The sequence below is a fragment of the Ambystoma mexicanum genome, chromosome 3p (genome assembly GCF_040938575.1).
Source record: "Ambystoma mexicanum isolate Mex_15411 chromosome 3p, UKY_AmexF1_1, whole genome shotgun sequence".
Lineage (NCBI taxonomy): Eukaryota > Metazoa > Chordata > Amphibia > Caudata > Ambystomatidae > Ambystoma > Ambystoma mexicanum.
The window spans coordinates 830,807,744-830,824,720 of record NC_090925.1 but is presented as its reverse complement, the minus strand read 5'-3'; the positions used below and the strand labels follow the sequence as shown (position 1 = coordinate 830,824,720).

The 16,977-nt window shown below is 47.4% G+C and overlaps 1 protein-coding gene across 1 annotated transcript in view; it reads right to left on the bottom strand.

The window, feature by feature from the left end:
- ZNF668 (zinc finger protein 668) overlaps positions 1–16,977 on the bottom strand; it is a 70,925-nt gene that overhangs the window by 15,065 nt on the left and 38,883 nt on the right. The gene's annotated exons all lie outside the window — the stretch shown is intronic.

Sequence of the window (16,977 nt, the reverse complement as noted above, 5' to 3'; positions counted from 1 at the left end):
TCACCATTAGCCCCTGGATCCTCTCAGACCATGCCCCAGTCTCACTGATCCTGCAAGTTCACAACCCAGACCCCTTCCCTCCCCACCGATGGAACCTATATGACCCTATCCTGGGTGATATGGCAGTGAGGGATACCATTCCCAAAACAATAAAAAAACTTTTTAATGGAAAACTGGGACGAGGATACCTCCCCTGCCAACACCTGGGACGCCATGAAGGCGGTGCTCAGAGGGGAACTGATCGCCCAAGGCGCAGCCTTCCATAAACAAAAACAGGCAGCCCGCGCCATCCTGGAAGCTGAAGTCCGAGAAGCGGAAGCCACTCACAAGTGGAAGGGCTGGTCCCCGAAATCCTATAGGGCCCTACAGGTGGCAAGAAAGAGACTGGAGGCGCATTACGCCGATGCCACGGCGAATCTACTAACCAGAACAAAACAATGGTACTATGTCAATAATAACAAAGCTAACAAGCTGCTGGTGAACAAGCCGGCCAAAGTGAAGAAAGGAAATACCATCCTGGGCCTCCGTGACCCACAGGGGGTGGTCCAATTCACAGAACGCAAGAAGCTACGCCTGGCAGTAGCCCACCAATCGGAGAGAATGACGGCAGTCCCGAGGAACCTAAACGAACAGCAGTCTTACATCCGAGAGGCAGCTCTCCCACTCCTTACGCCCGCGGCGAGGGAAGGACTCGGAGTGCCCATCACAAGCGAGGAAGTCGAGGAAGCCATAAAAAGCCTGAAACCCAGAGCCCCAGGCCCAGACGGGTTCTTCACCCGATTCTACAAACTCTTCCGTCCTCAACTGGCGGCCCCTTTAACTCGGCTCTTCATTTGCCGCCAATGGGAATGTCACCCCAACAATGCAGGAGTCGATCACAGTCCTCATCCTCAAGCCCGGAAAAGATCCCAAGGACAATAGTTGGTATAGACCCATCTCACTATTAATCCTGGACGCCAACATATACTCCAAGATTCTGGCCAACCGTCTTGCGCCTATCCTCTCTAGCATTATAGACCCGACCAGACTGGGTTCATATCCCACAGGTCGACGAAAGACAACATCTGCAGAGCACTAGACCTAATAGAGGTCGCCAATGAGGAGGCGCAACAACTCGCCTTGCTGGCTCTGGATGCAACCAAAGCCTTTGACAAGGTGGATTGGACTCATCTACGCCTCACACTCGAGGCCTTCAGCTTTGGCCCGACCTTCCATAAAATGATCCTAGCTAATTATCAATCCCCCAAGACCCGGCTGAGAGTCAACGGCCACTTTTCGGACTCGATCCCTCTTACATGTGGAACGAGAAAAGGATGCTCTTTGTCCCACCTACTCTTCGCTTTGGCCATGGAACCCCTGGCCCCAACGCATCTGCCAAAACCCTCAGATCACAGGCCTGCAGATAGGCCCCGCCCAACACAAGATTGCTCTTTACGCAGACAATGTATTGATGACCATCACTGACATTAATGCTTCCATGAAGGCGGCCCTGGCAGAAATTCAAAGTTTTGGGAGGGTAGCAGGTTTAGCCATCAATTTTGGAAAATCAGTGGCCCTAGGGGCGGGACTGGACCCAGGCGAAAGGGAAGCCCTAGAGAAGCAAAGCCCATTCCAATGGAGCGTCAAATTTATCCCATACTTGGGGGTCCAGATCCCCGCCCAGCCAGCAAAAGTGTACCACATGAACTCCCCCACCCCTCTTCGAAGAAATGGAAAATGACCTTGCAAGAGATCTCCCTTTTGGGGCGCATTACGGCATGCAAAATGAACCTCCTCCCACGGTTCCTTTACGACTGCTCCTCGCTACCTGCCTCAATCCCGCTCCCCCCTCTGCAGCGGATTCAAAGGAAAATGATTGACTTTATCTGGAAGGGCATGAAAGCGCGTATCTGCCGAAGAACCATTATGGGCAGTGCGAAATTGGGAGGATTGGGGGTTCCAGATCTCTGCAAATATCAAATAGTAGCACAGCTGGCCCACTTTCAAACATGGGGAATCACTTTGGGGTGCCCGAAATGGGTGGAGATCGAACAATCCCGCCTCTCTCACCCCCTCCACTTTCTCAGTTTATTCCCTCTTCACTGCGTCGAGCTTGGCCAAGCATGCTAACCTCCACTAAACAATCAATGAGGGCCTGGGATTGGGCCCGCAGACACAAAGGTATCCCAGGGGACCCAAGTACATTCTCCCCAATCTTCCTTAACCCAGATTTCTCCCCAGGCTCCTGCCCAACGAACTTTAGGAATTGGGTGGCGGGAGATCTCCAAACCCTTGGGCAGCTCTTCGAAGGGGCCGCCCCTTGCACTATCGAACAATGGTTCACCTATGCCAATTGAGGCACTGGTGCTCCCACCCCCAGACCCGAGCTGCAGCAACACAAGCCCACGCCCCACTAGAGCTCACAGTAAATGACCTGCCAGCCCGAGGGAAGATCTCTGCCCTTTATAAGCTACTGCAGGAGGACCCCTCCGCATTAAGCTCTCCTATAGGACCCAATGGGAGGGGGACTTGGGCCACGTTATAGAGGACCATACCTGGATGGACATCTGGTCAAGAACGCACAGGGCCTCCCCCTGCATCACTAATCGGGAAAGCGCCCACAAACTGCTTCTGCGCTGGTACTCCCCCCGCCCCTCTCCACCTTCACCACTTCCAGCAGGCATTGGACCCACACTGCTGACGCCTCTGCGGCCTCCCAGGATCCTATCTCCACATGTGGTGGACATGCCCCAAGGTACGGGAGTTCTGGTCCCAATGCCTCGCCGCAATAAAGGATATTACCCAAGTGACAATACCGCTGGCCCCCAAGCATGTTCTCCTGGGGATCCCGATCCCAGGCTCTTACCCAAGAACAGGAAGGAAGGCAGCGCTGATAACCCAACTCCTGCTGGCGGGCAAAATCACTGTGGCACACACCTGGAATTCCGCAGAAGCCCCCCTGATGACCCTCTGGTGGGTTAAAATTTGGGACATACTAATAGCCGAAAAGTTCACGGCAGCCAAAGCGGGCCTTCTCCATCGTTTTACGAACATTAGGCCACCGCTGCTAGACTATGACCAGAACTAGCCGGCCTTGACCTACAAGCCACGCTTAATTGCGAGAGCCCTCCACTTAACCAGCGAATATTCAGCACCTGGCTCGGCCCAATGAGACTGGGAGACAAGACCCATCTGGGGATAATGAGGGAGGGACAAGGGAAATGTCAATTTATATGCATCTCGAGGGGTTGTAAGCAAATGTTAATGTATATGTTCACCTGTGCGCTGATTTATAAATAAACACATTTAAAAAAAAAGAAAGAAATGACAAAGGATGGGAAACAGCAGGGGGAAGAAAATGAAAAGGAACAGCGACAACACAAAGGAAAGAAGGGGGAACAGTGGGAGAAAAGAGGCAATATGGAGGAGAGACGGCACAACAAGGAAAAGCGGGTAAACATCCAGATGCGAGAGAAAGGGCAGTCGGCGAGGAGGGCCCAGGAAACTGCGCCATTTAGCTACTGCTTGTAGCTTAGAAGTGTCGGTTACCAAAAGATCCCAGAAGCCACTCGACTTCCCGTAGCAACTGGTGCCATACAAACATACACATGTGACATTTACTTGAGTGTTTGGTACAGCATATAAGAACATTAGGCCACACCTACAAGACATTTAAAGCATAATGTGTCAAAAGAAAATGATCTCATATTTGCAGCCAGCTATGCACTCCCCTAAAGTAGCTCCTGCTTAAAAGCTGAGAGAACCAGGAGCTTCAGTTAGCTCCTGCTCACCAAATCTTTATCTTGATACCTGGAAAGTGGAACAAAGGAAGGAGGAAGAAGTCACAGAGGAAGAAGGACCCAGGGGAGATGAAAGAAGGTACAATAGTGCTTAAAGGGAAAAGGGATGAAAATAGAAAAGGGAACATGGAGGAGGCATAAAGTGGAAAACGGTAATAGTGAGGGAAGGGTCAACCGGAGTAGAGTGAGGAAGAGAAAGGGCATAGGTGAAAGAAGATGCAAAGGAACAAGGTTAGAGATAGAAGTGACAAATGCAAAGGTAAAAGGGACACAGGGAAGTACAAGGGGGTGAAGAGATGGGTTAAAGGACAGAGAAGGTGAAACGGGAGCAAGGAAGTGTTAAGCGAAATGGCGAAGGAGGGTGAGAAAAGGGGTAAAAGATGAAGAGAGGGCACACGAGGACAAATGGGTAAACGGGAGAAATAGGACAAACAAAGGAGAGAATGAGGCATGACGGAAGGGGAGTGGACAAAAGAACCAAAAGTAGAAAGTGAACAAAGGAGGAGAGAGAGGGGAGGAACACCAAGGAAGGGAAGTGAGGATCAAATATCAAGGGAGCAGAAAGAAGGATCAGAAAAGAGTGGAAGAAGCGATAGATGGAGAAGAAGAAAGGGGAAAAAAAGAGACATACGGAAAGGAAGTTATAATGTGAAACAAAATCAACTAGGCAACGGAGAGGAGTGACAAAGAGAAAGTACAAAGGAAGGGGCCAGAGAAAAGGATTGCCATATCAAAGGGCGGGAGGGTCAGAGAGATTACATAAACAGGAGGGAGACCAAGAATGGCATAAGGCAAGGACAGCAGACTGACTCTGTGTTCCACCTAGTATTCTTTCTCTTCCCCCTTTTTAGTTTGTGCCATTATGTGGTTCAATACGGGGAAAAAACTATTGCATTAGGGTAGACATAGGGAGAAATGGCATATGATGCGGGACACACAGCTTGTAGGTGTTTCGTTACTACAGCTACCACAATTCTTTGAGACCTATTGAGACAAATGTATAACACCTGAAAAGACAGCCTCCCTGATGATTGTTAGAGACATGAAATCGCTTGGAGAACAGCAACTTGAAATGCAGCAGGTATCGAACACTGGGAACTACAGTGCGCGCCTCACCCACCCTCTGTTTTTCTACAAAAGTGCTTCGTTACTTGCCCACCCATTGACTGCCCATGGCCATTGTAATGCCTATGGCCATTCCCACCCAGTTCCAGCCCCTCCCCGCCCAAACCACACCCTCCTGGAATCTCTTTGAGCTAGCTTTTTCAAGGCTTACCATCAAACGTTGCACTCAAAGGGCCTGCCAGTGTTTTTTCAAAGCAGTCCTCTGAGAGTTAATGACTTAATTGGAGCTGCAAACACGTCAATTGGGTAATAAAAATGTCAACCAGGTCTGCCTTCAGCCATTTTATTTATAAGCACTATGCATGTCCTTCACGGCAGTCCTGTTAAAAACAAGCAATGGCAAACCCAACAATTTTGACTTGTGTAGAAGTATTAGGCATTTGCCAGGCACTTTATATTATATTCCCAGGTTCTCACGCCATTTTGCAGCTCCTACCATAGATGGCTGGTTAATACAACTAAGGCAGTGGCTGGAAAATGCCTTTCCCACGCCTACACAAAAGCCAAAACTGTTAGCATTGCCAATGCGTGTTGCTCTGTTTCTAGGCTTATTTTTCAGGAGTAGGTTCGGCTTGCCCTTTCCCTTGAGGGGAACGGTACAGGAATGGCGATCAGCACGCAGCGGCTTGTGCCACAACCCCTTGCTCCCCGTTTGAGCCTGTAACATTTGACACACACAGAAATGTCTGCAGCTGTGGCTCATTCATAGGTTCAGACCCCGTAGTTTGGCAGTACGGCAGTGTGCCACCTCGACCACCACCTCACTTTAACGGTTGGGTAGACAGCAGGTGAGGGAGGTAAATGGCGCTTGGGAACGAAGTAGCAGTTTGATGTTCATCACCTTGTGGCGCTCAAACTCAAACCCTGCTAGGGCAGTCTCAGGATTATTTAATATTTATTTTATTTATAGGATATTTGCAAGGCGCTGATACAACAAACAACAAATGGTGTTTCAAGGCGCCACAAGACAAAAAGGGGGTGGGGGGGTACAAGGGAGAAAGATTAACTGTCCTACTAGGCCTTGTGACATTTGTATCATGCAAGTGCAGAACAAGAGGGGGGGCGGGGTGGTAAGTGCCGGTCTGCGAATAACAAGTGCTAAGGTGGGACGGCAAAAGGGTGCAGAGGCGAGGTGCAAGTGCCAGGGAAAGCAGGTAAGTGCAGGGAAGGGGCACTGGGCATGGGGCCTGGAGCCCTGTAGTATTCAGAGGGAAGCAGGCAGCCGTCAATGAGGCAGAAGACAGTGTTAGTTAGAACGGGAAGGGGAGAGTGAAGGAGGCAGAGAAAAGTGGGTCTTGAGAAGCTTCCGGAATTTAAGGAGAACTGGCTGAAGCCTGAGAGGGGCCGGGAGGCCCTTCCAGATGGAGGCACCTGCAGAGGAGAGACATCTACTCACCCACTCTTTGCTGAGAGAAGCATCGGATTCGCAGAGAGTTGGAGCTAACAGACCAAAGGGCTCTAACAGGGAGGTATTTAGGGAGAGATAGTTGGATGTAGCAGGGTTCCAGAAAGCCTTGTGGATGATGCAGAGGGTTTTGAATTTGATCTTAGCAGCAACCTGGAGCCAGTGGCGAGAAATTAAGGCTGGAGAGATGTGGTCCTGGGATTGAGGGCAAGAATAAGTCTCACAGTCCTATTCCAGATGAGTTGAAGGGGACGAGGGGAGGCAGAAGGAAGATGGAGGAAGAGGCAGTTACAGTAGTCAAGCCTAGAGAGGACCAGAGTTCTCGAGACATTAGTTTCTGGGGGAAGGTGAGGAAAGGGAGAATACTTCTGAGGAGGTGCAGCCGATAGTGGGCCTTCTTGGCAAGGTCTCCGATGTGAGGAGAGAAGGAGAGAGAGGAATCAAAGATGTCAGCAAGGTTTATTGCCTCACGAGAGGGGTGGGGTCCACAGAGGGTGGCCAGAGGATGGGAGGAAAGTTCGGGTTCGGGGTCCCAATGAATCTCAGTTTTACTGGAATTAAGGCAGAGATCATTGGCAGCACACCATGCCTGAATAGCAGTCAGACAGTCAGGGATAAGAGAGAAGAAAGAGGTGGAAGAGGAGGGAAGCTTGAAGGAGAGCTGCGTGTCATCTGTTTAACACTAAGTGAGGACAGAAGGAAGAGGTCAAGTGGGCCAAAGGGGCAAGATGGATGTTGAAAAGCCACAGCGAGAGGATAAGAGCCTTGAGGGACGCCTCAGGTGGAGAGTGTGATAGGGGAGAGAAAAGGGCCAAGCTGAGCCTGGGAAGATCGGTTGGCGAGGAAGGAGGTAAATCAGTCCAGTGCCAGGCCTGTGATGCCCAAGGTGTCATTAAGCCCGTTAAGTCCGGTTGGCATGATTGACTGTGTCGAAGGCAGAGGAAAGATCCAGGAGGATAAGAATGGATGGAGAGTTAGATTCAAGATTAGAGACCAAGTCATCACGGGTGTTCAGTAGAGCAGTTTCTGTGAAAGATTCCATTGAGGGTTTTGTCTGGCCACATGTTTTGGTGGTGGCAGGAGGGTGCACGTCTAGGCCGATATTTTCACAGCCTATTCTAACTCAGCCTTGCCTGGGAAAAGGTGGCATCTCCTTCTCTCTGTGGTCCATGCAGTCTCTGTCTCCCTACACATTCTTAAGCAAGAAGGAACATTAAATGTGTACTTTCATTGACCTCTTGCTGGGGCAATTGTAGGCCAACTTACCTTTGACTGGGATCTATTGCCAACAGATGAGACCCACTTGTATGATATTGTATGAGATTCCTCAAATGATGGCAATGCTTGAGAAAAATGGCAACAGGAAACAGGATACAGAGGCCAATGATGGCCTGGAAGATGGGGTATAGGACGATTTTACCGTAAAAAAAATGGTCACAGTGACCAAAAGTTCTAAAAATGCTACCACCAAAAGGTTCGAACATCAAAAGTTTGAACCTTTGGTGGTAGCAGTGAAAAAAAAAAACGGGGGCTGCGGGTTTGTCCTCCGCATCGCACCGCTCACTACACTTCATGGTATAGTGAGCGGGGATTGCAGGGAAACCCCTGCAGCCTTCCATTTAAAAAAAAAAAAAGAAGAAAAGAAACGGGGGCTGCGGGGGTGTCCCCCACATCGCCCCGCTCGCTCTACTTTATGGTATAGTGAGCGGGGGCTGCGAGGGACACTCCCGCAGCCTTTCCTTTAAAAGAAATAAAAAAGGACCCTGCAGTGCCGGTTCCCGATCACTGAAGTGAAAGGGAACTGGCGCTGCAGGAACCCAGCATGAAGAAGAAGGTAAGTGGGGTTTGTTTATGGTGGGGGTGTGCTGAGGGTGTGGGTGGGGGGGTGTTATGGGTGTGTTGTGTGTGTGGGCGTGAGTATGTATGTGTGTTCGCATGAGAAAGGTGCAAACTTTTGGCAGTTCGCACCTTTCTCATGCAAACGTTTTGCCTGTGGTAGTTTCAGCTGCGGGCAAATCACTTGGATTTGGAAGATGGCCATCTAAAGATGCTCCAGGCTACAGAAAGTCTGGAAGGTATATACCTGAGCTTTACAGAAAGGTGCAGTGGATGTTGGAGCAAAAGGGGCATCAAGGCAATAGAAGCATGGGCTGCATGTCAGGATGCCTAAGGCTTGCTAGCGCGGTCTAGGTGGGGGGAAAAGGGGGAGGACTCCCTCGATCACTCCCATCCCATCTGTATGTGTCCTTACAGGCTCCCTTTGACTTGCTTACTGACTGAACAACATGCAAACACCAATTGAACGATCTTTAAAAATCTGCCTAGGCAAGACTGTTTGTTGGCCAAATCATCAGACAACTTTGGATCCCTCTTTCCTAGTCTCCACTGACGCCTGGAACACCTGCACTTTGCTTCCTTTTAAACTGAATCGTACCAGTGCTGCAACCTTATAAGGTCGCCTGCTACTAAAACTGCGCCTTTGTACATTACAAAAATGCCGACCCCCATGACTGTGACTAAGGGAAGCAGGGGTGTCCCCCGCTCCTCTTAGTCGTGGCAATGGGGGTCAAAGGTTTGGGGGTGTCCCCGGTTCCATTAAATAGAGAGCGGGAGACACGAAAGTGTACAAAATAAAATTTAAAAAATACATTTAAAAAAAGGACCCTGCAGCACCAGCGTTGGGACCCTGCAGCACCAGCGTTGACCCACGTAAGTGGGTGGGAACTGACGCTGCAGTGATCGAGGGACGTCGGCGGCACGCTTCCTTGTGTGCGGCTGTTAAGGTAAGTGGCCAGGGGCGGAGTGGGGTGGGTGGATGCAGGCTACAGTGGTCTATATGATCACTGCGCCGCGCCATAATGGTCGTCGACATTTACGTCGGTGGAATTACGGGCGGGTAGCGCGATCACAGATTCCTTTTAAACTGTCTTCCCACTCAGGACTTGATTGCCCTTTCTCTAGAAATGCTGCCCCTTAGAAACATGGCCTTTTATGAGTTTTAAACTAATCTGGAATGTGCTGTTCTGCTCCTGCTTTTCTCAGGTCAGTGCGACATCCAACCTGAGCCTGTGAGCTTCCTGGGCACCAACCTATGCGTTGTTTCTTTCTGAGAGTCTGTGCTACACCACCCTCAGAGTTAGCATGCATCCCCTTTGAAGAGAGTGCATGCTGTTCCCTCAGTATCAATGCGAGTCACTCGCAGGCTGGTTTCCTACCACGGGGAGCGGAGACACACACACCCACCCACCCACCCCTCCAGCCCCCAGGACTCTCCCTGTGATGGATTTGATGTCCATCCATAATAAACAAGCTTTGCAACCCCCCGCTCCCCTCAGCTTTCACCAATGTCAGTCTTGGGGGGGATGCAGCACTCCCTTATGGCTGGCAATCCCAATGTTATATGTTGTGTTATTCCATGCACATCCCATCAAATACTGCTGTGACGGTGGTGTGGTGGTATTTCCTGCCCTTTGCCATTACTGTGAACTATTTTCTTTTTTTCCGTTTGCAAAGTGAACAACTTGCTGAACGCAGTATAGATTATATCTTGTTAAGCCTTGCAAGAGGTTGTTTCTGCAGGTCAAACTGGGCCTCTCTTTTTTGGCTCTCTCTTGATCGGTCTAACTTGTCTCAGTTCAGAATTGTGATTTCTCCATGTTGCCCTTTCAGCCTTGGGCTTGGCTTCTTGTTCTATGTTCATTGTGTTCCCCCAGTGCTGCTCTTTGTTCAAACTTGTGGTTCTTCACCCTACTCCTCTTTTGTGCAATCTCCGCTTAGGTGTCGAGTTCTCCTTATGCCGCCTTGCGTTTCTGGCCTCTCTGTTGCGATTTTCAGTTAGCTTGATCTTGTGCTACCTGGTTTGCCCGGTGCGCCCCGGCTTTTGCTAGGTCTCGTCCTCACAGTCTGCAGCTACAAACAGGCAGCATGCTATGCCATTGCTGTACTCTGCATTTTTTATTCCTGCCGTTTTGTTTCCACATCACATGTTCTTCCCACAGTGCTTCCCAGCTGTATTTTGCCACTGTTCTTCACAGTCATATTTGCTCTGCTACGGTTCTCCACTGCCATACTTGCTTTTCTTCCCTTAGGGTTCAGGTTTTGCAACTTTATTTAGCTACTGTTTTCCACTGCCATATCTGCATACTACCAAACATAACCGTATCCACACGGTCACAGCCCACTCACCTGCATACCTCTCAATAACACTAAACATGTAATTTAAGAGATTTCCTGCAGCCAAATTTTGCTAATTTGAAAAAAAGGGCAAATACATGTACGCTGCCATTTGCCCTTCACATTTGCACTCCGCAGTGCAAGTGAGTAAACACTGTAAGACTAGCAGATGTGGAACCCTCCCGTCACCTGCACACCCTAATGTTATTGTATAAAACAATAATTCAGTTTTTCAAAATGTATATTCAATCATGCGATTTCTGCCCCAATTTGCTATAGAAAATCAATTTCTGACCCACTTTAAAAAAAGAAAATTAATAATTTTTACTTCAGTATTCACATAAATCCTCAATTACTTTTCACAGAATTATACTGGTCTAGTAATCCAAACATAACCAATTTCAAATTATACATTAGTACAGGTTCTCTGCTCACTAAACTTTTAGTTTTGAGTGATCCCTAATGGTAAGCAAATAAACACCTTGGATACAAGTCCTGTGGTACATATGTAAAAAAAAGTTCATAAATCATATGATATATGAAGATATAAGTAAATGGATCGTATGCACTGAGCAGGCAATTCTAGAGAAGATCAACAAGCTGAACAATTCCCGCGTGCCAGGTCCCTATGGGATTTCAAATGCCGATCTTAAACACGAGGTGGAAACTTGGGTACCGTTAATAACGGAAATCTTCAGAAGATGCAGGATAACAAGATCTATCCCTGCAACATGGAAAACAGCAAACATCATCCCAATTTATAAGAAAGGTCCACGGGACGACCCAAGAAACTACAGACCTATTGCACTATTGGACGTGCTGGGAAAACTTTTCGGATTCTTGGTGTTGGATACATTTCAGGAATGGCAGAAAGAGGCAAAGACAGCAGACCCATTACAATCAGGGTTTGAAAAGAATTTAGGCACTTTGGTTAACATCATGATGATCAGCATCTTGAAGGCCAGAGTTTTTGAGGGCCATCCAACAATTTGTGTAGCCTCGATCGACTTGGTACAAGCGTTCAATCGTGTAAACGGCAAAACTATGGAGAAAACTGAAAAAACAAAAATGTCCACCGTCACTCCTTGAACCAATCAAAGCCCTGTACAGCGACACCTCAATCAGAGTACGCCTGAACGATGCAGGCTTATTGTCAAAAACTATAAAAACGGCCAGAGGGGTCAAACAAGGTTGTCCCCTGGCTCCTGCTCTTTATAACGCATATATGGCAGGCATAGTAGATGCAGAAAACGACACCCGTTCCTTCCCTCCTAAAATAGGAGAGTCGAAAGTGACACGCCTGCTCTACGCGGATGACATCTTATTGCTGGACCAAACAGCCATTGGCCTGCAGAGGCAACTAGACAGTCTCGTAATTTACCTGAAGAAGAACGATTTAGATCTGAATACAACAAAAACCAAAATCATGATCTTGGAAAAATCGTCAAAACCAACTAAAAGATCTCAGTGGTTTGCAAACTCAGAAAAATTGGAGACAGTGAAAAGTTTTACGTATTTGGGAGTGAAAATATCTTGCAGCCAAATAGAAATATCAATGCAAGAGCATTTTATCCTTAAGACAAAAACACTAGCAGTACAAGCATCACTTTTGGAAAGAAAATTTGGCAAATTCACAATCCTCCCAATAATAACATTTTTCAAAGCTAAAGCCACACCAGCAATAACCTACGGGGCAGAAGCAATGCCACATCTTCCAATGACATTGTGGACAAAATTGGAAGGCGTTTTTTGGCGCAAAGTGCTACGATTACCGAACTCTATCAATACAGCAGTCATCCGACGGGAACTGAGCCTTCAATTACTAAAATCAGTGGTAGTGAGAAACAGTCTACTATATCTGGGAAAAATCCTAAGAAGTCCGCGTCCCATAATTTTGGACATCTATAAGGAAACGATGAGTAAAAAAAACGTAATGATGTCAACGTGGTATAACAATCTACTAGAACAATCAGAAAAAAATCGGATGCTCAGAATGGGACATAGAACGCATCCCAGGGAAAATAAAGAAAAAGCTAAAAATGTATGATTGGATTGAGACCCTAGAAAAAGCAGAGAAGCATACATCCCTGACCCACCATACAATCAATACACAAAGGATTGACGAGACAAGAAATTACCTAAATTTTTTTCCAGATAAACGTCTATGCACAACCTTCCTAAGAGCCCGCTTCAACGTCTTGAAGACGAAAGAAATTTTATTCCTCAGAAAGCAGGCGCAAGATAAAAACTGTAGATACTGTAATACCTCGGAGACCGAAACAGTGCGACATCTACTCCTTCGCTGTCCGGGTACAGACAAATTCAGAACAACTTACCTGCGACCACATAGACTAAAACATCTTGCCACAAGTGAAGAAGAGGGGTGGAACAGGTTAATGAGTGGAGAATCCACCACCCTGACCGTGGCAACAGCCAAGTTTCTTGAAAGCCTAGCGCTGGAAGACAAATCAGTTGGGAACAAACAGAAAACCGTTGATTTTAAAGAAGAAAAAACACAGATGGAAGAGAATTTTAACGGCACAAAACAAAACAGAAATATACCACATTCTCCTTCAAATCTCTAGCCAAGAGAATGATTTTGTAAAAATTGTAATACAATTAAACACAAAAAAAACCAAAAAAAACATATGCGATCCAATTGATCCTTGTGTGTTCCTCACTCTACGCGTTTTGGGGTGATGAATCCTGGCAAGCAGCACTCTCAATTAAAATTCAATTCAGAGATTGTTTAATTTTAATTTGTGAACACTGCTGCTATGCACATATGGTAAGTGGTGTTCACAATGAGAAATAAACACTGCAAACAATGTGGGACAGCGTTTATTTGGAATTGTATATGCGGTTTGCCTTGCAAGCATGGCAGGAAGCTTTTACAATGGATCCCTAAGGAGTCTGAATGTTTTATGCTGGTGCATAAAGTTGGTGGACCCCATAGGGATCTCCAGTATTTTTATGGCGGAGAGGAAGGAAGGTGACAGAAATGCAAGTTGCGTTCCGCCCCTCCTCTCTGCCATAATTAAAATGAGACTTTTAAGTCTTCCTTTGACGTTATGGTTCAATGGAAAATTAGCTCCTTAGTGTGCCGCAACTTTTCCCATTTGTGAACTCTCTTTTCCCCCTTTTGGTTTCTTAATTTGCTTTCTCTCCGTTTGTTTTTTGTGCTCTCGCCCTTGCTCCATCCCTCCCCCGTCAATTCATGTTATTCCCCAGCTTCACGTTGTATGTGCTGACTTTAGTTTGTACTTTTGTAGGTTGCCTTTGTTCACGACGTTGTACACTTTTTTCCCCCCATTTGTACTGTCTATTTCTGTTCATTCTCCATTTTGTTTCCTTTCAGGGCTTGACTGGAGCCAAAAGCAGTCCTGTAAAAGGCTGTCTAGCCAGCCACATAATGCACCAAGTGAGCTAGCATGCAGACTACAACAATGTGGTGCTGGTGGCCCCTTCCACCCTCTCCTGACAAAAATGGTATTTGAAATAAAGTGTGCAAAGCAATTTTGTTTTACAACATATGTCCACATGTACACTAACAAGTCCGTTTTGTTTCTCTCACCCTACTAAGAGCTGGTGGGAAACAAACAAAACTATTCACAGCGATACCCATCTAGTAAATATTCCCGTTCCTTAAGAGTGGTGCGTGTGTGTTGTGTTTACACACACCAGGGAAGGTCCCAGCCTCCCATATGACAAGTTTACCAGCGTTTCATATTTTGTGTGTTCTTTTGGTTCCTCCCCCTATATTCCCCCCCTCCGCCCCTGGCACCCCGTATTCCCTGCTCTTAGTTCCCACATCTACCGCTACTATTAGATACCTTAGGGCAGAGGTAAACGACCTTTGGATTACAACTCCCGTCAACCCTTTTTAACAACGTCAAAGATGCAGGACCATGGGAGCTGGAGTCCAAAACATCAGGAGAGCCAAGGTTTGCAGGAGCCTCTGCCCTAGGAGAAGCCCATTTTACAGTGACACTAAAGCCCAACAAAGGTGACATTGCAATGAGCGGTGCCCTGTCACAGAGGTGCCATGGCCATCACTGCATCAACCTCGAACTGCTCATGCTACCGTAACCCCTACTAGTAGCTGCTCTTATTGTCGTGGCATCACACAGGAAGCTACTATGAACTGCAGAGAAACCACATAGGGATCTACCTTTGCAAAAGTGACATCTCACAGGGACCGGGTCTCAATGTAGTAACACTACAATTACACAGTGTGATTCTGTTATTGAACTAAAATCAAAGTGGGAACTAGCCTTACTGAAGTAACATGGCACTGCAAGCACCCCACACTGCCGCCACATCACAATGGGTACTGCTCACACTGCAGGCAAATTACGAGAGACAAAGCTAAGCTCATTGCATTAACATGACATGCTTATGGGAGCTGTCTTTATTGGACGCCTTACAGTGGCTGCTCACTCACATCCTTAGGAGGCCTGAGGAAGAAAGAAGAGGGTCACTGGTCATGATCTGGAAGTCTCAAAAAGATTCACCCCGACACCTTAAGCTCTAGTCAGCCATTCGCACACAGCAGCTGCAACAGTGGGCGTACTCTTACCAGAGCTGTGAAAAAGTGTGCGGTAGAAGTTTGCAGCCAGAAACGGTACCACAAAGTAAGGCGCACATTTTGTTTGTTGCAGTCAATTTAACTATTGCAACATAGGCATGAATCGAAATCATTGTCTTCATAGATACTGTGTGGCATCTGATGGTATCATCACTTTCCCGGCAGTGACCTCCTCCCATGTGGCCAGGGGACGGCAGCCGCTACCGGATCCTGACCCTGGGGGCGGTTATATGACGGAGGATCACATGGTGGGAGACAACCTCCGGGAGAGGGTGGTGGTGTCATCGGGTGAGACATGGTATCCTCCTTTTCTTTCTGAAGATACATCTCTGACTCCCCAGCCTCCAATAGCCTACTCTAATACCTCCCCTCTTCCATCCATGGAGAATAGTAAGAATATGTTGTTGGGACGAAGGATAGTTCGGGGCAATGTGTTTGTCTTGGAAGCAAGACAACGCAGCGCAACAAAGGTTTGAATCCCGATCCCGCACTTCGAAACCACTTGCTGGTATTAAGCGCATTATAAAAGAATTATAATTACATTCTGAAGGCCAATTGTCAGAATCTAACCGGTCTTGTAAAATTGTGAACGACACATTTCCCAATCCCACATATTTCTTCCGAACCCAGTTTGTCTTTCAAACCCATTGCAAACATTAATACACTTTTTTCAGGAAGGGACTACTATTTCCACAATCCCCACAACACAAAGAAGAGGAGTGGAGTAATGCAGAGCACGGGAATCCGCAAGCACAGGCAGTGCTCCATTAGCAGCAGGCACACACCTATGCCTGGGACCTTTAAATCACCAAAGCAAGAAACACAGAGATGCTGCTGGTAGGAGAGGGCTGCTCCTCTCTGTGCGAAAGGAAGTCTGTGGAGACAACCCGCTCAGAATTCTAAAGGGACAAGGCTGCTGGAAGCAGGTGACAGGTGGTAAGAACGCCAGAAGACAGCAGAGTGCTCCTGTGAGTTTGCCGGCATCAAAAAAACAGTGCTGTGCTCACTGGAATCCCATGCGAAGCAGACTAGCGCAGCGGAAGCTTCAAGAAGCAAGAAAACGGTGTAGAAACGGTCATGAAGCAGAAAGCAGCAGGTGACCGTCCCCGGCAGACTGCAGAAGCAACAACACACACCATCAAGAAGCAGTGAGTGCACAAAGGGGCATAGGGAACACCAGGGAGTATCAATGGCTAAACCAAACTGAAATAATTGCAAATAGTGAAACCAACAGAAAAAGACTGAAAGAGCTGTTTTTTAAAGGGGAGAGTTGTTCAGGTTTGTTAATGGATCTTACAAGTACATGAGAGAGACACTAAAGAGCCCACATATAAGAAACCAAGTCATTTAGTCAAGAAGGATAAGAGGCATGGCCATCAAACGTTGGAGGGTGAGCAGGAGCTCACACATGGAAAGCCCTGGCAGTAGAGTATACCAGGCAGCTATAGGTTTGTGCATTTGAGAGAAGTGCTAGCAGGAGAGTATACCAGGCAGTTCCAAGTACAAGATTACAGGAAGCCCTAGCAGGAGAATACACAAGGCGACTACAAGTGTGTGTTTTCAAGAAGCCCTGGCAGGAGAGTATAACAGGCAATTGTAAACAGGTGAATCCAGATAGCCTGGCAGGAGAGTATACCAGGCAGTTGTACATGTGTAAAGGAAGTCCTGGTAGGGAAATACACCAGGCAAGTTGGAAATGAATAAAATAAGTGAATACGATACAAGAAATAGCCCACTGGCTGTGTTGGTTTAAGAGACTTGGGGAAAGAAAATCCTGGCAGGAGAGTATACCAGTTATCCTGACCACATTGGGTAAAGGAAGTTCTGGTAGGGAAATACACGAGGCAAATTGGAAGTGAATAAGATATAAGAAATAGTCAGCAGGCTTTGCTGATTTAAAGGACAGA